Source organism: Balaenoptera ricei, chromosome 13 (genome assembly GCF_028023285.1).
Source record: "Balaenoptera ricei isolate mBalRic1 chromosome 13, mBalRic1.hap2, whole genome shotgun sequence".
NCBI lineage: Eukaryota > Metazoa > Chordata > Mammalia > Artiodactyla > Balaenopteridae > Balaenoptera > Balaenoptera ricei.
This window is the reverse complement of record NC_082651.1, coordinates 55583195-55606472: the sequence shown is the minus strand read 5'-3', so window position 1 is coordinate 55606472 and position 23278 is coordinate 55583195. Positions and strand designations below refer to the sequence as shown.

At 38.2% G+C, this 23278-nt stretch overlaps 1 protein-coding gene and 1 long non-coding RNA gene across 6 annotated transcripts in view; one reads left to right on the top strand and one right to left on the bottom strand.

Annotated features, from left to right (window-relative positions):
- The window catches only part of LOC132377192 (uncharacterized), a 209228-nt gene extending 204869 nt beyond the window's left edge, over positions 1-4359 (top strand). Inside the window, exon 4 of the long non-coding RNA XR_009506572.1 lies at positions 4189-4359. This is a non-coding gene — a long non-coding RNA (uncharacterized LOC132377192). The remainder of the gene's footprint in view (positions 1-4188) is intronic.
- Positions 1-23278, bottom strand: part of EFEMP1 (EGF containing fibulin extracellular matrix protein 1) — a 74954-nt gene that overhangs the window by 36709 nt on the left and 14967 nt on the right. The window lies entirely within an intron of this gene.

The window sequence follows — 23278 nt, the reverse complement described above, 5'->3', positions numbered from 1 at the left end:
TTTCCCTAGCCCAGTGCTGTGACTCTCCACTGCACCCCTCAGGAGCTCAGCAGGCTGTCCCCACCATCTTCATCTCCTCAGGGAGGTGGGCTGCTATACAGGCCCCCAGAACCCCAACACCAGCCACCTAATCCTGTGACTACTCACATAGATGTCAGTAAAATGCAGAAGGTCCTGTATAATTGGATGAACCTCACTGCAATATAACAGGTAGTTTCATCTAAAAACTAGTCCTTTCATCAGTGCCATCTTGTATGGCCCTCCATATCAGCCAGGCAATATACTGCCATGTGCAAACATATGTTGCCACTTGTCTGCCTTTGACCATAAGTCTCTCCAACACTTCTACCTTAACAGGATAGATTCCCCTTCTAGGTCCAGCTCACATCCACCTTGTTTAAGTTTCTTTTCCCGGGTTCCTTTGGCCAAGGTAAGATGACTGCAGAAAGCAGCTTGTCCAACTGACCTCTGGGACTGCTGTATCTAAGATTATCCTTGCTAAGTAAGAGGAACAGCAGCATACTTGCTATCTGTGGAAAATCAACTGCCTTGGAGAGATCTTGGACAGCTATCCCACCCCTCTTCTCCTTAACTAGACTCACCTTAAGGTTGAAGGGGTGCCTCTGGCACTCTGTGTGGCTTAGGGTCCTAAACAAGTTTTTCTCCAACCACTGAATTCTGGCATCCTCCACTAGGAAACCAGCAGCTGAATATCCCTAGGCACACATCAGTGGCCTATATAATTTTATAGCCTCTATTTGTTAAAGGTACCAGTTGAGCTCTCCATTAGATTTGATGTGTAAATTCTAGCACTATTATATTATAAAGTGGCAAAACACTTAAGATAAATAACACTCAATGCTTCCATAGTATTTCTACAATTATATTGTCACTACAACAATTTTTTTACAAGACTAGGGGATGCTATGCCAAATAAAGGAAATGTGTAGAACCTCTTGTAGCTTCTGCAAAGGCTGAGTTACAATTTTATTTTCAAACTAGTTTTCCAGTAAGTTTTAGTACAAATTTTAAGATGGAACAAATCTCAAGTAGTAAAAATCCTTTAAGAGTATACAGTTATATTCTGTGTGGATAAAATCGTAATGGCCTGGAAAAATGACTACATGCCGAGTGGAATTTTAAGGCTGGTTTTGACTTTATATAAGCTTTTCCTTGAGCTAAGGTATTTTCCCCACTGTGTTATGTTTGATAAAGATTTAAACTTACAAACAGAACTGTGCTATTTTTATAATGAAATTCATACTTAATTTGCCTTTGTAGCACTGGTATAAATGAAGAATAAAACCAGTCCTAATTAACTACAATAAAATTATCTTTTTGGGTTAACAAATTTAGAACTCAGAAATAAGTTTTAAAAGCAAATGATGTGTTTACCTCTTCTGTAAGCAAAGCTGATTATGCCACTTCCCATTAACTTCAGGATGGTATCCAAACTTTTTAACATGACATGCAAGGCCCTTCATTATTTGACTTTAACCTGTCATCTTGTATTGCTCACTGAATTGTACAGAACACTTGTTTCTTCTGTATTCTACTTAACGACCTTAGCAAATACTGTTCCCTCTGCCTAGAACACTCTTTCTCTTTCCCTCCTTTCCTTCCCCCAGTTCATTAAGGGCTAATTCCCACAACTTCCCAAGACTGACGCCTGGTAGTACCTTCTCTGGGAAGTTTCTGAAACGGGACTCAAAATTTCACATTGCTGTTACTGTCTACTTGCTCAGACTGTGAGCTCTTTGTGGGCAGGCACCATAAGCTTTCATCCTTGTATTCTCAACACCTACTGTGCTTTGCACACAGTAGTTACTCTACTCAGGCTTGTTGAATAATCTCACACTTTGAAATTATGTTTAGGGATCCAGCTACAGGATACCTCTGTGGTCTTGTGCTATCTCCCAAACTGTAAGTAACAGAGCAATTGTTAAAATGTTTCCCCCGCATCTTATTATTCCCAAATCCAACATAAAATTAAAAAGCAAATCTAGACAACTAACACATCATCTCCAGCAGACCCCACTCTTGAGAAGAAAAGTATAGGCCTGACTATTGTTTATGAAGTGTTCCAGAATGGACACTTAAATAGATCAATAAATGAACAAACCAGGTGTTTTGCCTTTGCAAAATTCTTGCTCTGGGTAGGTCTTCAAAAAAACAAAAGCGAAGACAAAACAAAACAATGTCCCCCCGCCTCCCAAACCAAACAGTATCAAGACTTAGTGAAGTGATCTCTAAGTCTAGTTAAAATTCCTTTGGATTATTCCATAGGCTAAACTATATATTCTTATGTTCTTAAGTTCTTGCTTTATTAGCTTAGCAGTCTAGTCTCACCCCCACTCCAAAACTGCTGTTCCCCTTTTTGTATTCCATTCAAATTCTTATTTTTAAACAAAGATAATTTTTAACTGGAAAATGCATTTCCCCTAGACATATCAGGAGAACTTGTTGCTCTCCTCTATTTATAACCAGATTACTCCCTTAGTTCATGCTTATTTGCAAAATGGATGGTAGGAAACTCACAGGGGAGAGTGGGCCTATGGATAATTGCCTCTTGCTGTAATTTTCTGTAATTGCAAAACCTTATTTTAACTAAGGCATGACTCTGCTTAGGTTGTATTCATTGCATATTGCAGTGTCACAGACTTAAACATGTTAAAATAAGAGAAACTGTTAAAGGTCTATGTTTAGACACAGTTTATGGTTAGAGACTTGCTCCATATTCCTTCCGTCATACATTATGACTAATGAACGTTCTACTGTTTAATGGATGTGGGCATGAAGCAGAAAGGATGATTGTCCAGAAGATCATTTAAGGGCTTACTTAGCTCCTTATTGGTTATTTCACTGGGTGCAGAAGATGAAATTACACCAAAATGTTATTAATTTACAAGTTTGATGTTTACCTTTGTAATACCTATGAATAAATGTATTGCTAAACAATATCATAAACTGTTGACCCTACTTGGAGTGGAACTTGTTTAGAATCATCATTTGACTCATGAGAAGCACTTGCATACAAAAATAATGAATGTGTCTGTTAGAAATAGTTTTAAACAAATTATTAAATTATTATTATGATTCTGAAAATAGTCCTTATGGATTAAACTACCTTTTTATACCTCTTATTAGCATTGTTGCTATATGTACTAATTTGAAAGTTAGTACCATTCTTTCTTGAGAAACTTACTCAATTTTCAGTCAATCAGACTGACATACGCCCTCTCTGTCCCAGTCCCCCACCCAAGTCCTATTAGGGTGATTTAATACATTTAACAATATGCGTATGCTTATTTTTCCTCCTTATCCTACAACTATCTGGAGGTAGCATTTTTATTAGGTCACTCCTTGCTCAAAATCTTTCACTAATTTTGACAGTACTAAATCTAAATGGCTTAACAAGAATTCAGGGTTCTACATAAATTTCCTCCAATGACTTTTCTATCCTGTTTCCTGCTTCCCCTATAGTAGTCCCTCTTTCCCTCACCCCAGACCCATTACTCTGTATACAGGGTGTCCACCCAGCAAAGCCTGCCTTTCTCTTCTCAGGTTTATTAACATCCAGTTCATCCTTCATGACCCATATCACATCTGCTCCCTCCACAAAGCCCTAACTGGCCCTTGGTTGCAGCAACCAATCCCTCCTTTGGACCCCTCCTGTGCTTCTTGGTAACCATAACTACCATTGACTACATGGGGACTGAGGCCCTCAACGAGGGTTTTGTTGACTTGAATTGTTGAGTTGAATTATTTGTGTTGGTTACTTTTCTTTTCTTTTTAAAACTGATGTATAATTGACATACAACATCATATTAGTTTCAGGCGTACAACCTAACAATTTGATATTTGTGGATATTGTGAAATGATCACCACAATAAATCTAGTTAATGTCCATCACCATACATTGTTACAGAATTTTTTTTCTTGTGATGAGAACTTTTAAGGTCTACTCTCTTAGCAACTTTCAAATATACACTACAGTGTTATTAACTATAGTTGCCATGCTGTATGTTATATCCCCATGACTTATTTATTTTATAACTGAGAGTTTGTACCTTTGATTCCCTTCACTCATTTTGCCCACCCCCCACCCCCCACCTCTGGCAACCACCAATCTGTTCTCTCTATGTATTATTTAATTTTTAAAAATCTGACCTTATCTAATCCCTTCAGATAGACTGAAACGTCCTTGCAAGAAACGTGGTGTGGGGAGACCTTCAAGATGGCGGAGGAGTAAGATGTGGAGATCACCTTCCTCCCCACAAATACATCAGAAATACATCTACATGTGGAACAGCTCCTACAGAACACCTCCTGAACGCTGGCAGAAGAACTCAGACTTCCCAAAAGGCAAGGAACTCCCCACGTACCTGGGCAGGGCAAAAGAAAAAAAAAAAAAACAGAGACAAAAGAATAGGGATGGGACCTGCACCTCTGGGAGGGAGCTGTGAAGGAGGAAAGGTTTCCACACACTAGGAAGCCCCTTCGCGGATGGAGACTGCGGGTGGTGGAGGGGGAAGCTTCGGAGCCATGGAGGAGAGCGCAGCCACAGGGCTGCAGAGGGCAAAGCAGAGAGGTTCCCGCACAGAGGATCGGTGCCGACCAGCACTTACCAGCCTGAGAGGCTTGTTTGCTCACCCGCCGGGGCGGGCGGGGGCTGAGAGCTGAGGCTCGGGCTTCGGAGGTCGGATCCCAGGGAGAGGACTGGGGTTGGCTGCGTGAACACAGCCTGAAGGGGCTAGTGCACCACAGCTAGCTGGGAGGTAGTCTGGGAAAAGGTCTGGGCCTGCCTAAGAGGCAAGAGACCATTGTTTCGGGGTGCACGAGGAGAGGGGATTCAGAGCACCGCCTAAACGAGCTCCAGAGACAGGCGTGAGCCGTGGCTATCAGCGCGGACCCCAGAAACGGGCATGAAATGCTAAGGCTGCTGCTGCAGCCACCAAGAAGCCTGTGTGCAAGCACAGGTCACTATCCACACCTCCCCTCCCGGGAGCCTGTGCAGCCCGCCACTGCCAGGGTCCCGTGATCCAGGGACAACTTCCCTGGGAGAACACACGGCGCACCTCAGGCTATCGCAACGTCACACCGGCCTCTGCCGCTGCAGGCTTGCCCTGCATTCCGTACCCCTCCCTCCCCCGGCCTCAGTGAGCCAGAGCCCCCGAATCAGCTGCTACTTTAACTCTGTCCTGTCTGAGAGAAGAACAGACACCCTCAGGCGACCTACACGCAGAGGCAGGGCCAAATCCAAAGCTAAAGCCCAGGAGCTGTGCAAACAAAGAAGAGAAAGGGAAATTTTCCCCAGCAGCCTCAGGAGCAGCAGATTAAATCTCCAAAATCAACGTGATGTGCCCTGCAGCTGTGGAATACCTGAATAGACAATGAATCATCCCAAAACTGGGGCAGTGGACTTGGGAGCAACTGTAGACTTGGGGTTTGCTTGCTGCATCTAAAATTTGTTTCCGGTTTTATGTTTATCTTAGTTTAGTATTTAGAGTTTATTATGATTGGTAGATTTGTCTATTGATTTGGTTGCTCTCTTCCTTTTTTTTTATATATAGACATAAATATATTTTTTCCTTTTTCTCTTTATGTGAGTGCATATGTGCATGCTTCATTGTGTGACTTTCTCTGTATAGCTTTGCTTTAACCATTTGTCCTACGGTTCTGTTTGTCCATTTTTTTGGTCTTTTTTTTTTTTTAGTATAGTTTTTACTGCTTGTTATCATCGTTGGATTTGTTTTTTGGTATGGTTGCTCTCTTCTTTCTTTCTTTCTTTTTTTATTACTATTTAATTCTTTTAATTTTTAATAATTTAAAGAATTTTTTATTTTAATAACTTTATTGTGTTTTATTTTCTATTTTCTTTCTTTCTTTTTTTCTCCCTTTTCTTCTGAGCCATGTGGCTGACAGGGTCTTGGGGCTCCAGCCAGGTGTCAAGCCTGTGCCTCTGAGGTGGGAGAGCTGAGTTCAGGACCTTGGTACACCACAGACCTCCTGGCTCCACATAATATCAAATGGCAAAGCTCTCCCAGAGATCTCCATCTCAACGTTAAGACCCAGCTCCACTCAACGACCAGCAAAGCTACAGTGCTGGACACCCTATGCCAAACAACTAGCAAGACAGGAACACAAGGCCACCCATTAGCAGAGAGACTGCCTAAAATCATAATCAGGTCACAGACACCCCAAAACACACCACTGGATACGGTCCTGCCCAACAGAAAGACAAGACCCGCCTCATCCAATAGAACACAGGCACCATGCCCCTCCACCAGGAAGCCTACACAACCCACTGAACAACCTTAGCCACTGGGAGCAGACACCAAAAACAATGGGAACTACGAACCTGCAGCCTGCAAAAAGGAGACCCCAAACACAGTAAGTTAAGCAAAATGAAAAGACAGTGAAACACACAGCAGATGAAGGAGCAAGGTAAAAACCCAACAGACCAAGCAAATGAAGAGGAAATAGGCAGTCTACCTGAAAGAGAATTCAGAGTAATGAGAGTAAAGATGATCCAAAATCTTGGAAATAGAATGAAGAAAATACAAGAAACATTTAACAAGGACCTAGAAGAACTAAAGAGCAAACAAACAATGATGAACAACACAATAAATGAAATTTAAAATTCTCTAGAAGGAATCAATAGCAGAATAACTGAGGCAGAAGAACGGATAAGTGACCTGAAAGATAAAACAGTGGAAATAACTACGGCAGAGTAGAATAAAGAAAAAAGAATGAAAAGAATTGAGGACAGTCTTAGAGACCTCTGGGACAACATTAAACGCACCAACATTTGAATTATAGGGGTCCCAGAAGAAGAGAAAAAGAAAGGGACTGAGAAAATATTTGAAGAGATTATAGTTGAAAATTTTCCTAATATGGGAAAAGAAATAGTCAATGAAGTCCCAGAAGTGCAGAGCGTCTCATTCAGGATAAATCCAAGGAGAAACACGCCAAGATACATATTAATCAAACTATCAAAAATTAAATACAAAGAAAAGAAATTAAAAGCAGCAAGGGAAAAAGAACAAATAACATACAAGTGAATCCCCATAAAGTTAACAGCAAATCTTTCAGAAGAAACTCTGCAAGCCAGAAGGGAGTGGCAGGACATATTTAAAGTGATGAAAGGGAAAAACCTACAACCAAGATTACTCTACCCAGCAAGGATCTCATTCAGATTCGATGGAGAAATTAAAACCTTTACAGACAAGCAAAAGCTAAGAGAATTCAGCAACACCAAACCAGCTTTACAACAAATGCTAAAGGAACTTCTCCAGGCAGGAAACACAAGAGAAGGAAAAGACTTACAATAACAAACCCAAAACAATTAAGAAAATGGTAATAGGAACATACATATTGATAACTACCTTAAATGTAAATGGATTAAATGCTCCAACCAAAAGACATAGACAGGCTGAATGGGTACAAAAACAAGACCCATACATATGCTGTCTACAAGAGACCCACTTCAGACCTAGGGATACATACAGACTGAAAGTGAGGGGATGGAAAAAGATATTCCGTGCACATGGAAATCAAAAGAAAGCTGGAGTAGCAATTCTCATATCAGACAAAATAGACTTTAAAACAAAGACTATTACAAGGACAAAGAAGGACACTACATAATGATCAAGGGATCAATCCAAGAAGAAGATATAACAATTGTAACTATTTATGCACCCAACATAGGAGCACCTCAATACATAAGGCAAATGATGTCAGCCATAAAAGGGGAAATCGACAGTAACACAATCAGAGTAGGGGAAATTAACACCCCACTTTCACCAATGGACAGATCATCCAAAATGAAAATAAGTAAGGAAACACAAGCATTAAATGATACATTAAAGAAGATGGACTTAATTGATATTTATAGGACATGCCATCCAAAAACAACAGAATACACTTTCTTCTCAAGTGTTCATGGAACATTCTCCAGAATAGATCATATCTTGGGTCACAAATCAAGCCTTGGTAAATTTAAGAAAATTGAAATCGTATCAAGTATGTTTTCTGACTACAACGCTATGAGACTAGATATCAATTACAGGAAAAAATCTGTAAAAAATACAAACACATGGAGGCTAAACAATACACTACTAAATAACCAAGAGATCACTGAAGAAATCAAAGAGGAAATCAAAAAATACCTAGAAACAAATGACAATGAAAACACGATGACTCAAAACCTATGGGATGCAGCAAAAGCAGTTCTAAGATGGAAGTTTATTGCAATACAATCTTACCTCAAGAAACAAGAAAAATCTCAAATAAACAGCCTAACCTTACACCTAAAGCAATTAGAGAAAGAAGAACCAAAAAAAACCCAAAGTTAGCCAAAGGAAAGAAATCATAAAGATCAGATCAGAAATAAATGAAAAAGAAATGAAGGAAACAGTAGCAAAGATCAATAAAACTAAAAGCTGGTTCTTTGAGAAGATAAACAAAATTGATAAACCATTAGCCAGACTCATCAAGAAAAAAAGGAGTCAAATCAATAGAATTAGAAATGAAAAAGGAGAAGTTACAACTGACACTGCAGAAATACAAAGGATCATGAGAGATTACTACAAGCAACTCTATGCCAATAAAATGGACAACCTGGAAGAAATGGACAAATTCTTAGAAAAGCACAACCTTATGAGACTGAACCAGGAAGACATAGAAAGTATAAACAGACCAATCACAAGCACTGAAATTGAGACTGTGAGTAAAAATCTTCCAACAAACAAAAGCCCAGGACCAGATGGCTTCACAGGAGAATTCTATCAAACATTCAGAGAAGAGCTAACACCTATCCTTCTCAAACTCTTCCGAAATATAGCAGAGGGAGGACCACTCCCAAACTCATTCTATGAGGCCACCATCACCCTGATACCAAAACCAGACAAAAATGTCACAGAGAAGGAAAACTACAGGCCAATATCACTGATGAAAATAGATGCAAAAATCCTCAACAAAATACTAGCAAACAGAATCCAACAGCATATTAAAAGGATCATACACCATGATCAAGTGGGGTTTATCACCGGAATGCAAGGATTCTTCAATATATGCAAATCAATCAGTGTGATAAACCATATTAACAAATCAAAGGATAAAAACCATATGATCATCTCAATAGATGCAGAAAAAGCTTTCGACAAAATTCAACACCCATTGTTGATAAAAACCTTCCAGAAAGTAGGCATAGAGTTAACTTACCTCAACATAGTAAAGGCCATATATGACAAACCCACAGCCAACATCGTTCTTAATGGTGAAAAACTGAAACCATTTCCTCTAAGATCAGGAACAAGACAAGGTTGTCCACTCTCACCACTATTATTCAACATAGTTTTGGAAGTTTTAGCCACAGCAATCAGAGAAGAAAAAGAAATAAAAGGAATCCAAATCAGAAAAGAAGAAGTAAAACTGTCACTGTTTGCAGATGACATGATACTATACACAGATAATCCTAAAGATGCTACCAGAAAACTACTAGAACTAATCAATGAATTTGGTAAAGTAGCAGGACACAAAATTAATGCACAGAAATCTCTTGCATTCCTATACACTAATGATGAAAAATCTGAAAGAGAAATTAAGGAAACACTCCCATTTACCATTGCAACAAAAAGAATAAAATACCTAGGAATAAACCTACCTAAGGAGACAAAAGACCTGTATGCAGAAAACTATAAGACACTGATGAAAGACATTAAAGATGATACAGATGGAGAGATAGACCATGTTCTTGCATTGGAAGAATCAACATTGTGAAAATGACTATACTACCCAAAGCAATCTACAGATTCCATGCAATCCCTATCAAACTACCAATGGCATTTTTCACAGAACTAGAACAAAAAATTTCACAATTTGTATGGAAACACAAAAGACCCCGAATAGCCAAAGCAATCTTGAGAAAGAAAAACGGAGCTGGAGGAATCAGGCTCCCTGACTTCAGAGTATGCTACAAAGCTACAGTAATCAAGAAAGTATGATACTGGCACAAAAACAGAAATATAGATCAATGGAACAGGATAGAAAGCCCAGAGATAATCCCACACACATATGGTCACCTTATCTTTGATAAAGGAGGCAAGAGTGTACAGTGGAGAAAAGACAGCCTCTTCAATAAGTGGTGCTGGAAAACTGGACAGCTACACGTAGATGAATGAAATTAGAACACTCCCTAACACCATACACAAAAATAAACTCAAAATGGATTAAAGACCTAAATGTAAGGCCAGACACTATTCAACTCTTAGAGGAAAACATACGCAGAACACTCTATGACATATATCACAGCAAGATCCTTTTTGACCCACCTCCTAGAGAAATGGAAATAAAAACAAAAATAAACAAATGGGACCTAATGAAACTTAAAAGCTTTTGTACAGCAAACGAAACCATAAACAAGATGAAAAGACAACCCTCAGAATGGGAGAAAATATTTGCAAACAAAGCAAGTGACAAAGGATTAATCTCCAAAATTTACAAGCAGCTCATGCAGCTCAATATCAAAGAAACAAACAACCCAATCCAAAAATGGGCAGAAGGCTTAAATAGACATTTCTCCAAAGAAGATGTACAGATTGCTAACAAACACATTAAAGGATGCTCAGCATCACTAATCATTAGAGAAATGCAAATCAAAACTACAGTGAGGGGCTTCCCTGGTGGCGCAGTGGTTGAGAATCTGCCTGCTAATGCAGGGGACACGGGTTCGAGCCCTGGTCTGGGAAGATCCCACATGCCGCGGAGCAACTAGGCCCGTGAGCCACAATTACTGAGCCTGCGCGTCTGGAGCTTGTGCTCTGCAACAAGAGAGGCCGCGATAATGAGAGGCCCGCGCACCGCGATGAAGAGTGGCCCCCACTTGCCGCAACTAGAGAAAGCCCTCGCACAGAAACTAAGACCCAACACAGCCATAAATAAATAAATAAATAAATAAAATTAAAAAAAAAAAACTACAGTGAGGTATCACTTCACTTCAGTTAGAATGGCCATCATCAAAAAATCTACAAACAATAAATGCTGGAGAGGGTGTGGAGAAAAAACCCTCTTGCACTGTTGGTGGGAATGTAAATTGATAACAGCCACTATGGAGAACAGCATGGAGGTTCCTTAAAAAATTAAAAATAGAACTACCATATGACCCAGCAATCCCACTACTGGGCATATGCCCTGAGAAAACCATAATTCAAAAAGAGTCATGTACCACAATGTTCATTGCAGCTCTATTTACAATAGCCAGGGCATGGAAGCAACCTAAGTGTCCATCGACAGATGAATGGATAAAGAAGATGTGCACATATATACAATGGAATATTACTCAGCCATAAAAAGAAACAAAATTGAGTTATTTGTAGCGAGGTGGGTGCACCTAGAGTCTGTCATACAGAGTGAAGTAAGTCAGAAAGAGAAAAATGAATACCGTATGCTAACACATGTATATAGAATCTAAAAAAAAAAAAAAAAAGGTTCTGAAGAACCTAGGGGCAGGACAGGAACAAACACGCAGACGTAGAGAATGGACTTGAGGATACAGGGAGGGGGAAGGGTAAGCTGGGACGAAGTGAGAGAGTGGCATTGACATATATACACTACCAAATGTAAGATAGATAGCTAGTGGGAAGCAGCTGCATAGCACAGGGAGATCAGCTTGGTGCTTTGTGACGTCCTAGAGGGGTGGGATAAGGAGGGAGGTAGGGAGACGCAAGAGGGAGGAGATATGGGGATATATGTATATATATAGCTGATTCACTTTGTTATAAAGCAGAAACTAATACACCATTGTAAAGCAGTAATACTTCAATAAAGATGTTTAAAAAAAAAGGTGGTGTGTCTAGCCATCTAGTACAGTTTGAACACATATTAACTGAATGCATTGATGCATGAATTGATGAAAAAGTGACTGAAAATTGAACAAATGAATGCGTGAATGGTACAGATTTCAGGGTATACATGGAAAAATATATCCTAAATTTATAAAAACAATTTGGAGTCTACTGAGGAAAAGAATGGTAGAATTCTTAAAAACCAAGGCTCTTGATACTTAAATTATCCTTTAATGTCTACATGGCAGAAAAGTAGGGGGTCCAGCAAGAATAGCCAGAAATGGGCTCTTTTAGTTCCACAGGACTCTGTTGAGTCCTGTGTGTTTAGGAATTTAAGATCAGCATGAAGTTATGGTGACAACCTGTGCACACAATGTCCCCCTTTCCTTCTATCCAAGGAGGGATCATGACCTCATTCTCAGGGAAGTGGACTCTCCTCCAAAGCATTTGAGGACCACTTCTTTCACAGATTAAATGAAATGCAAAATGGGTCCAGGACAAAACAAGTCTTACTAAGAGAGCATGCATGAGTTCTGGGGGGAAAAGTCATTGCTAAGTTATATATGTATTTGTTTTTCTGAACCTTTGAAAAGATCAACTCTGGTTTCAGTTTAATTTTTTTTTTTTTTCCAAAAGAAACCTACATGGCCACTGCTTCAAATTTGTTCCAGATGGATTTAGTCACAGAATGATTGATTATCCACTCAGTTGTGTGCTATGTGGTTAAGCTCAGAAATCTACAACAAACTGATCTGGAGCTGTGTTTCACGGTAAGTGGCAGAAAGGATAATCCTTAAACTGTCATTTTAGAGTCAGTGATGAGGAAAGAGGAATTTAGTGAGGCTACTTATGTCAAGAGAATGTATTAGTAAATGGATGGCTGAATATGAGGGAATCTCACGAGCATAATGCTTTTTTTTTTATTTTTTTTTTTATTTTTTATTTTTTTTTATTTTTACAAGAGATAAATCGACTGACACCAAGCATTGTACATGGATGACCACAACAAAAGCAACAATGATTGCAATTACCAAACATGAAACACACTCATACTATGTCATAGTAGAGCATAATGCTTTTTTTTTCTCCTCTGTACATCATGGTAAAGGGAACGAGATCTGACCAGGAGCCCCCCGAGGGCTGCCCCAGCTCTCACTGCCTGCTTCATGAATTATTAGCCCAGCCTCCCGGGGATGCTCCAGGCCCGAGGTCAGAGGCTGGCTTCTACCTGGCTGCTGAGGCACCCATTTATCCTACTACCCAGTCAACAGGCCCACAGAGGTTTTTATTATTGGCATCAGAGACACCTGAGAAAATCTGGAAGCTAATTCTGGGGGAGAGTGAACCTAGGAGAAAATGTACTGCTCTCTATACAGAGCTGTATTATGTACTTTAAAAAGCAATTTAAGAACATTTGGTCCGTTCCCATTTTCTTTAAGGAAAAAAAAAACCCTTCGCTTTGGATCTTGGTTATTCCTTTTAACAGCTGCATTAGCCTTTTCTCTATTCTTTCCCTCTGGTTAAGTCACGGTCGGGCCATCAGAATATTCTTTTGGGGAGATTGGATGTGGCTGGTGGAGCTCCCTACATGTCACCATCTGTTTTTATTAGTTGTTCAATTTCTTGGTTTCCACCCTCACGGTGATTTTCTACTTTTGCTCATATATCCTTTCTCTTTTCCCTTTCCCTTAGAGTGCTATTCTACTTCATTACTGCCTCCTTGTTGAAAAACAAATCACTATTCTGCCCCTTATCATGATAACTGCTCCTCAGAACCGAAGAAAATTCATGTTGGATTTTATGGCCTCTGAATTTTTAGGTCCTACACAACTTATTTATTGTAACCTTAGGTTACATTTAGCACATCTCCCAGTAGAATTTTGAGGCAAAAGATGTAAACATATTTAAACACAAAAATGATGACTAGGAAGCAGGCTTTTGAATAGGCTGCAGGAAGAAAAATGTGACTGAAACAGAACAGAGATTTCTATGAGAGAGATGGAGAACATTTTCCATGATTCCCTAACAAACACACAAATATTACAGATGTCTAGGACAAAAGTTCACGTTGAGGCAAGAACAGTGTTTATTAAATTTCTTTTATATAACAGGCATGTGGATACATGCTAATCTGCAAAAATAAAGGGAGTTTTTGTGTTTGCTCATAAAGTTTTTGTTTCATGGATATTGTTTATTTGTAAAGTGGAGTAAAGCAGGATTTTAACTAAAAAGTCTGAAAATCAGAGGATATATTCATAATTATTTATGAGTGGTTTTGGAGAGGATTGATAGCATTTTAGAAGTTCCATATCCATGAAGAAGAGAAGGGTACATTCATTCAAAAGGAGCTGTTAGAAGCTGTGAGGTTCTTCTTTTGAACAGTACTTTGCCTGTTTCAACCACACCCATCAGGATGCGTATCTGAATGAGTGAGTCATCCAGGCTCCTGCACCGCTGGGGAGGTGGGTGCATTTTGCTTTTTAACTCATATTTTGCTTTTTGAAACCATTTAAAATTCTAGATTTAACTCTAAAGTTTTGGATGGGATCATTTCAGGGGGAATTTAATTACAGATTGTGGTAGGCAGCTTCTGACATGGCTCCCAATGATCCCAGACTCCTGGCATTCACACCCTTGACTGTGGGCTGGATTTAGTAGCTTGTTTCTAATGAACAAAATATGGCAAAAGTGATGGACTGTCACTTCAGTGATTGAGTTACAAAAGGCTGTGACTTCAGTCTTATTAGCACTCACTTTCTTGGTGGCACTTTCTCCTGCCCTTTCCCTTGCTGACTCTGACGAAGGCTGCTGTGCTGTGAGGTGCTCTAGGGAGAGGTATATGTGGCTAGGAGCCATGGAGGAAGAACTCATGAGAAATGCAGGCAGGAAGTGAATCCTGCCAACAACCACTAGTTGAGTGATCTCGGAAGGGGATTCTTCCCAGTCAAGCCTTGAGACAACTGCAGATTGTGAAAGACCCAAAGCCTGAGGACCCATCTAAGCCGTACTTTGATTCAGACCCAGAGAAGCTGTGAAATAATAAATGTTTGTTGTTTTAGGCTGCTACGTTTTAGGACAATTTGTCACGTGGCAACAGATAACTCATAGGCTTCCTTATGCTTTTTGTGTAACGGATAATAATGCATGAGCTCAGGAAAGACTGATTGCTTTGGTTGTAAGCCTGGTTTGAATCTGAGTTTGAAAAACATCGTGAAATATGAAATGAACAAACCTGTAGACTTTAAACAGGCTGTTCTTTGCTGAAAGGTATTCATGTCCCCCAATGAAGGCAGAAAATCTTAATTCAAAATTGAGAAAATAATAAAGAACCTGTAATATTTAATGTCACCTTTATGTTTTAAATGAGTTTATAGTAATACATGCAAAAAGTATATTTACTCTGCACCAAAAAACAAAAAACAAAAAAAAAAAACAAAACCAAAAAACAACTCCTTTCCAAGCTAGGATTGAAATGGAGTCCTTGGCTGTGGCATGAACCATAATAATTACCCATGTCCCTGCCTTGGGGGAAGACTGCAGTGATATAGTTTTTAAAGCTTCAGTGGTTTGGTCCAGACTTTTAGCAAACAACCAGTACTAGGTGTGAACTGTTTTGTCAGTAAAGCTTCAAGTCATTAGAACTGTCTGGCTTTTTGTTTCTGAGTCATTAATGCTATTATAATCACAGAATACACCTGCATTCTTCTCAGGGCAGATTTTAACTTGCTCTGGTATGTTTTCCTGATAAAAACGCCATTTGAAAGTCAAAGAAGAGTTCCTATCAATAGAAATAGTTTAAATGCCACGCACGTATCAGTCAAGAACCATATAGCCACCACACTTCCAAGGCTTGTAGCCTCGACAAAGTGCACTCTACCTCTCTTTTTCTCTTCCTCATTCTTTTAAATTATTTTGAATGAGAGCTGGAAGGGACAGCTCTTAATTTTGACAGCTGAGAAAGCTGAGGCCCAGAGAGGTTAACTGGTTTAATACAGTCAGAGTCACTTAGGGGAAGATTCAGATGGGAACCTTTTTCTCTTGCTGAGTTTCATGGAGTTTCTGCCACTTTTTGCTGCCAAAGACTACTTTCTGGATCCCCCTGAGCATTCAAGCACAAAAACATTCCACTACAGGAGAAAATTCTATTAATTAATAAGGGAAATATCTGTGCATTACAGCTGTAACTGTTACAATGGAATTTATATTGGAGAAACTGAGTATCTAATCAGAGGAGAAGAATATCTTTTTGAAAAAAAAAAAAAAACAAAACCCACCACATGCAGATCTAATTCTATCCAAAGTATACCACACTCTGCTAACTGCAGAAAATAGAGAATGAAGAATCACTAGACATATCAGCTTCTTGGTGGGCAGCACAAATTGTCAGCTACTGGAAGATAGGCTCTGAATATACCAACAAAATCTGGGAGCTTGTTAGAAATGTGAATCTTGGGTCTCACCCAACACCTACTGAATCAGAATCTTCATTTTAATAGGATCCCCAAGGAATTCACACGTTCAGTAAAGTTTGAGAATCATTGGTCTATCACACATAGCATATAGAAGATTCTCAAAAACATATTAGAGAATGGAATCCCAAATTTAAAGAATCCCTCAGACAATTTTATAAAAACAGAAAAACTGATTTATTCAGGTGTCACCTTTTCTTTTTTTCTTCATCAGTCCTTTGAGGAAAATATGTACTTATACACATATACACAGGTAGAAAATGGTCGCTGTAATACTATTTTACAAGATACTTCAGCAGAACCTATTTTTGATTAGAATAGTCATATGCTTGCTCATGTCCTCTACTCTCCTATCTTGCTCTCTTTTTCTCTCTCTTCCAGTTCCATTCTACATCTCTTTTTCTGCCTCTCATTCCTCTTACAACTGCTCTTGTCTCCCAGAGTAAGAGGGGGTCCCTGGAAGAGAAGGATATAGCTCAACTCTTTGCTCTATTTTGCTTTTTTTCTCCACAAATGTATGAATACATTCCTGGCCTCTACCCTCACAGGTGTTCACTGCATTTTTGCTTTTTCCTTAGATGATTGATGTTCATACTGAGTGGTGTGTGGTGATGGTAGGTGGTGTTGGGGGGAAAGTATCACTGTTACTTGAGTCACTCAGCAGAAGAGCCAGGGAAATTTTCATAACTGGCTTCACTGTTTCATCTTAATAATATGTGGTATATATATATAGTTACCCCCCTTATCTTTGGTTTCGCTTTCCGAAGTTTCAGGTACCCACATGGTCAACCATGGTCTAAAAATATTATGTGAAAAATTCCAGAAATAATTCATATGTTTTAGATTGCCTGCTATTCTGAATAGTGTGGTGAAATACCTTGCCATCCCACTCCGTCCTGCCCATGACATGAATCATCCCTTTGTCTAGCGTATCCTGCCCATCAACCGATTAGTAGCATCTTGCTTATCAGATCCACTGTTTTGGGTATCGCAGTGCTTGTGTTCAAGTAACCCTTATTTCACTTAATACTGGCCTCAAAGCTCAAGAGTAGTGATGCTGGCAATTAGGGTATGCTACAGAGAAACCGTAAAGTGCTTCCTTTAAGTGAAAAGGTGGAAGTTCTCGACTTAATAAGGAAAGAAAAAAATTTTGTATGCTTAGGTTGCTAAGATCTACAGTAAGAATGAATCTTCTAAACGTGAAATTGTGAAAACAGGAAAAAGAAATTCATGCTAGTTTTGCTGCCAAACTCAAACTGTAAAAGTTATGGCCAGTGCATGATAAGTGCTTAGTTAAGATGGAAAAGGCATTAAATTTGTACAATAAGATATTTTGAGAGAGAGAGAGACCACATTCATATAACTTTTATTACAGTATATTGTTATAATTGTTCTATTTCATTATTAGATACTGTTGTTAATCTCTCACTGTGCCTAATTTATAAATTAAACTTTATCATAGGTATGTATGTATGGGAAAAAAATAGTATATATAGAGTTTGGTACTATCCATGGTTTCAGGCATCCACTGGGGGTCTTGGAACATATCTCTCAAGGATAAGTGGGGACACTGTATGTAAAATCGATCAATGGACAAGCAATACTTATGTCATGAATTTTCAGCTGCAGTAGTTACCCAGTTATGATCTCTGTAGTTAAGAGGTTCACCTAACTGTAGCAGAGAAGAGAAAGTATTTCTTCTCCTTTAAGGGAAAGTGGTGTTTTCTTTTTTGCTGAGTAATAGAATTGACATAACACTGATGTGTCATCTATTAGAATAATTTTAAGATGTAGCTCTCCAAATCAACTACAGAGGCTTGGTCTGACTTTGAATCTGCACCTGATTCTTCTTTTCCTAATTTGAGATTTATACTGAGGAATAGGCAGTCCAGTTGCTTGCAGTTACTTTTACCCCCTTGTCAGGACCTCTACTTGATTTTTTAAGCTCTTGAGAAAATTCAAAACATCATTCATATTTAATCAAATAATTCATGCAATCTTCCTTATTGATGTTGTCCTTATTCTCTCTTGTCATTATAAACTGTTGCCTTTAATACAAGACCAGAAACTGTGTATTTTACCAAGAAAAATACATATATTTTGTTATGGATTCATAATGCTTTTGGGAATGTGTAATTGTGCCTACTCCTGACTTTGATATTATAACCAGCTTTTCTAATAATTCTTTAAAACTCTGTTAGAACCCTAATACTGTTTGTGGCCAGGTTTTTACAATGACAACTAAATAGCCCAAGCTCTTTTTCTAATACAGTGATATTCTATTTGGGGTATTAACCATCGGTGATAGCTTGGTTTATTGGAAACTATTGCTCTGGCATGCTTAAACAATCCATTTTTCTGCTTAAATTGAAAAATCAGAGAAGATTTTTTAGTTTACTTACAGTTGGACTCTAATTTACATTGGCTCTGCTATTAAACATTTTTTTAAATGAACTAGTCACCACATAATCTTTCCTGTTTTTTCAGAACTATCATTAGCTGTATAAATTGCACCACAATTAAATTTCCTTCTTTTACTTAGCTTCTTTTTATCATTAGCTTTCCCCACCCCCCATCAATTACTAAAGAAGGGAGGTCTTGGAATTGAAGTTTAGAACAAAGCCCAGCATCTTTACCAGCTTGTGTGGGAGGACATTTTTCTCTGGCTACCTTCCTCCCTGGATTAGGGTTCTTCTGATGCGCCAAGTCGTGAACTAGTTTTACAAAAAGGGCCCACAGCTTTTACTGGGAAGTTTAATTAATCATGAATAACTGGAATTTTCTGCCTTGTTTGTTGAGTGACGTTTTATTCTTGGCTACATCCTGACTATGTAATTTGCCAAAGTCTGAGGAATAAAAGAGCATGGGGATTCAATGTCAGTCCCAGATAAGTTATTTTCTAATCCACTCTATGATGGTCTATCTAAAAAGTTTATTTTGTTAAAAATTCAGTTGCCCAAGAACACAGAGGTAGGTCAGGATGGAATCCAGGTAAATCTCTAAGAAAGGTTAGTCAAGACATGGTCGGGATGTTGCTGAAGTGTAAGACAACAGAGTCTTAGAGGTTACACCTTAACACTTTTATTTCTTTGTTGACTCTTTCTATATTCCATCCAATAATGTCTTTATTGATTAAATCATGTAGTAGCTGTCCAAGGTGCCCTTTCCCTTGTGATAGGTAAACACATGAATTTAGAAAGCAGTTCCCAGTGTTGATTTTACAAGAATAATGAGAGGGGGAACTGTGTTCCAAATCATTTTAGAAGCATTATCAGCTTTGATCAGTTTAATTTTTGTACATGTTACTTTCCTACCAAAAAATGGTGCATTGTTACATGTTTGTGCACATGCATGTATATGGGCATGAACTTGAGTGGGTATGTGTATGTGTGCATATGTGTGAGTGTAAATAGTTGGAATAAACTAAATCTAGGCAAGAAAGGGGGTATTTAGGCTGTGTGGGCAGGTTTCTAAGGTGTCTTTTAACAACTTCTTTTGGAATGTCCTTTCCTTTTTTAGACGAGATATCTTCTGATATCACAAACTGCTCAGGACAAAACATGGATAAGGAGAGAAAACCATCTTACATAACAGTATCTCTTTAGGCCTCAAATGATGAAAAGCAGTGATTAGGAAAAAAGCTTACTGGTGGGTTTCAAATGATGCCAAATACCTAAATCACTCATATATTTTAGGAGAATGATTAAAGTTGAACTAATTCTCTAAGAAGCTTCCTCAAATAAATAACAAATTCGAAGGATTCAACAACAGACTCTGAAAAACAGACTTATACTGCTCTTCATAATTTTGGTATATTTAAAAATATTGAGATACTTAAGTTTTTTAGTGAATAGTGAAAAAGTCAGCAACAATTTAATGGCATACTCATTTTGTGAATGTATGTATGAGAGGAGGGCTTTGCTGCAAAATAGTGAGATCTAACTAATCACTACTGAACAAAAATTCTTCCCTAATCCAGGTTGTGATAGACCTGGTCTCCAGGGTGGACACTGAATGGGAACCTCTGAGTTGTTTCCTGTTTTGGATTGTGTTCCACATTTCCACTCAAGGGAGTAGGATTAGATTCTCTGCAGCACACACAGCTGTTTAGAGCGCAAAACTTATTTCACTACAGTCTCTGGAGCTTTTTGAAGTTTAACTATATGCACAAAGGCAGTTGCAATTTCCATCATGATTCTCCCTTTAGCTGGGCACACATAAAGCAATACACACAGCTTTTATGGTTGTCTCTAGTTCCATTGTCTACTTCACACTCATATTTCACATACAGTTAAGTACATAATACCAGCTAGCTATTAGCTCCCAAGGGGCCCTCAGTAATCTGTGTTCTTTCCTGGGCCCCTTGGATCCATGGATTTCTTTCTCACTTCTCTAGAAATTCAGTTCTTCCTACCTTGGGACCAGATCAGAACTGTGCTTCTTTAAGTCACCTACAACCAACTAAGTGACTTTCCTGGATTTTACCCTTTAGCATTTTAACAGAATAAATTTAAAAAGAATAGTTTCATTCCTAGCCACAGCAATCAGTCAAGAAAAAGAAATAAAAGATATCCAAATTGGAAGGGAAGAGGTAAAACTGTCACTATTTGCAGATGACATGATACTCTATATAGAGAACCCTGAAGACTCCACACAAAAACTTTTAGAACTAATAAATGAATTCAGCAAGGTAACAGGATACAAGATTAATATACATAAATCTGTTGCATTTCTTTACACTAACAATGAAATATCAGAAAGAGAAAGTAAAAAAAAAAATCCGGTTTAAAATCACATAAAAAAATACTTAGGAATAAACTTAACCAAGGAGGTGAAAGACCTATATGCTGAAAACTATATAAAACACTGATAAAGGAAATTGATGATGATTCAAAGAAATGGAAAGATAGCCCATGCTCCTGGATTGGAAGAATTAATATTGTTAAAGTGGCCATACTACCCAAAGCAATCTACAGATTTAATGTGATCCCTATCAAAATACTCATGACACTTTTCACAGAACTAGAATAAATAACCCTAAAATGTATATGGAACCACAAAAGATCCAGAATTGCCAAAGCAATTCTGAGGAAAAAGAACAAAGCTGGAAGCATAACCCTCCCAGACTTCAGGCAATACTACAAAGCTACAGTAATCAAAACAGCATGGTATTAGCACAAAAACAGACATATGGATCCATGGAACAGAATAGAGAGCCCAGAAATAAACGCACACACCTACAGTCAATTAATCTATGACAAAGGAGGCAAGAGTATACAATGGAGAAAAAGACAGTCTTTTCAACAAGTGGTGTTGGGAAAACCGGACAGCTACATGTAAATCAGTGAAATTAGAACACTCCCTTACACTACATACAAAAATAAACTCAAAATGGTTTAAAGACCTAAATATAAGACATGACACCATAAAACTCTTAGAAGAGAACATAGGCAAAACATTCTCTGACATAAATCGTAGCAATATTGTCTTAGATCACTCTACCAAGGCAATAGAAATAAAAGCAAAAATAAACAAATGGGGACAAATCAAACTTAAAACCTTTTGCATAGCAAAGGAAACCATCAACAAAATAAAAAGACAAGGTACAGGATGGGAGAAAATATTTGCAAATGATGTGACAGACAAGGGGTTAGTATCCAAAATATATAAACAACTCATTCAGCTCAATATAAAAAAAAACAAACAACCCAATAAAAAATGGGCAGAAAACCTAAACAGACATTTCTCCAAAGAAGACATACAGATGGCCAACAGGCACATGAAAAGATGCTCAACATCACTAATTATTAGAGAAATGCAAATCAGAATCACAATGAGGTATCACCTCACACTGGTCAGAATGGCTATCAAAAAGTCTACAAATAAAAAGTGCTGGAGACGGTGTGGAGAAAAGGGAACCCTCCTACACTGTTGGTGGGAATGTAAACTGGTGCAGCCACTATGGAAAACAGTATAGAGGTTCCTTAAAAAACTAAAAATAGAGCTATCACATGATCCAGCAATCCCACTCCTGAGCATATATCCAGAAAAGACAAAAACTAATTCGAAAAGATACATGCACCCTAATGTTCATAGCAGCACTATTTACAATAGCCAAGACATGGAAACAATCCAAGTGCACATCAACAGGTGATTGACTTAAGAAGATGTGGCATATATATAATGGAATATTATTCAGTCATAAAAAAGAATGAAATATGCCATTTGCAGCAACATGGATGGACCTAGAGAATATGATACTAAGTGAAATAAGTCAGACAGAGAAAGACAAATACTATATGATATCACTTACACGTGGAATCTAAAATATAATACAAATGAATCTATATACAAAACAGAAACAGACTCACAGACATAGAAAATAAACTTACGGTTACCTAAGGAGAAATGGAGGGAGAGAAGGGATAAATTCAGAGTATGGGACTAACAGATACGAACTACTATATATAAAATAGATAAGCAAAAAGGATTTACTGCACAGCACAGGGAACTATATTCAATAACTTGTAATAACTTATAATGGAAAATAATCTGGAAAAAAATATATAACTGAATCACTTTGCTGTACTCTTGAAAATAACACAATATTATAAGTCAATTTTACTTCAATTAAAACAACTACATAACAACAACTACGAAAAAGATAGTTTCTGGCTTGCAGTCAAGGGAAGGAACCAAGATGGATTGCTCTGATCCCTTCTTCCTTTCTTGCTCTTATTTTATAGAGCTTCACCCAGTGTCCTGATTTTCTTCACAGTATTAGAGAGCTTACATAAATATTTTCCAGCCTTGTGATTATTTCACTTCAAATATCATAAATATTAACATTTCCCCAACCCAACTGTATTTTCATTATTCACCATTAGATTTCTGAGGAAGGATATATTTGATATAGAGATGCACTCACTGGTTAAATGTCTTGTCAGAAAGTTAAAAGAATTC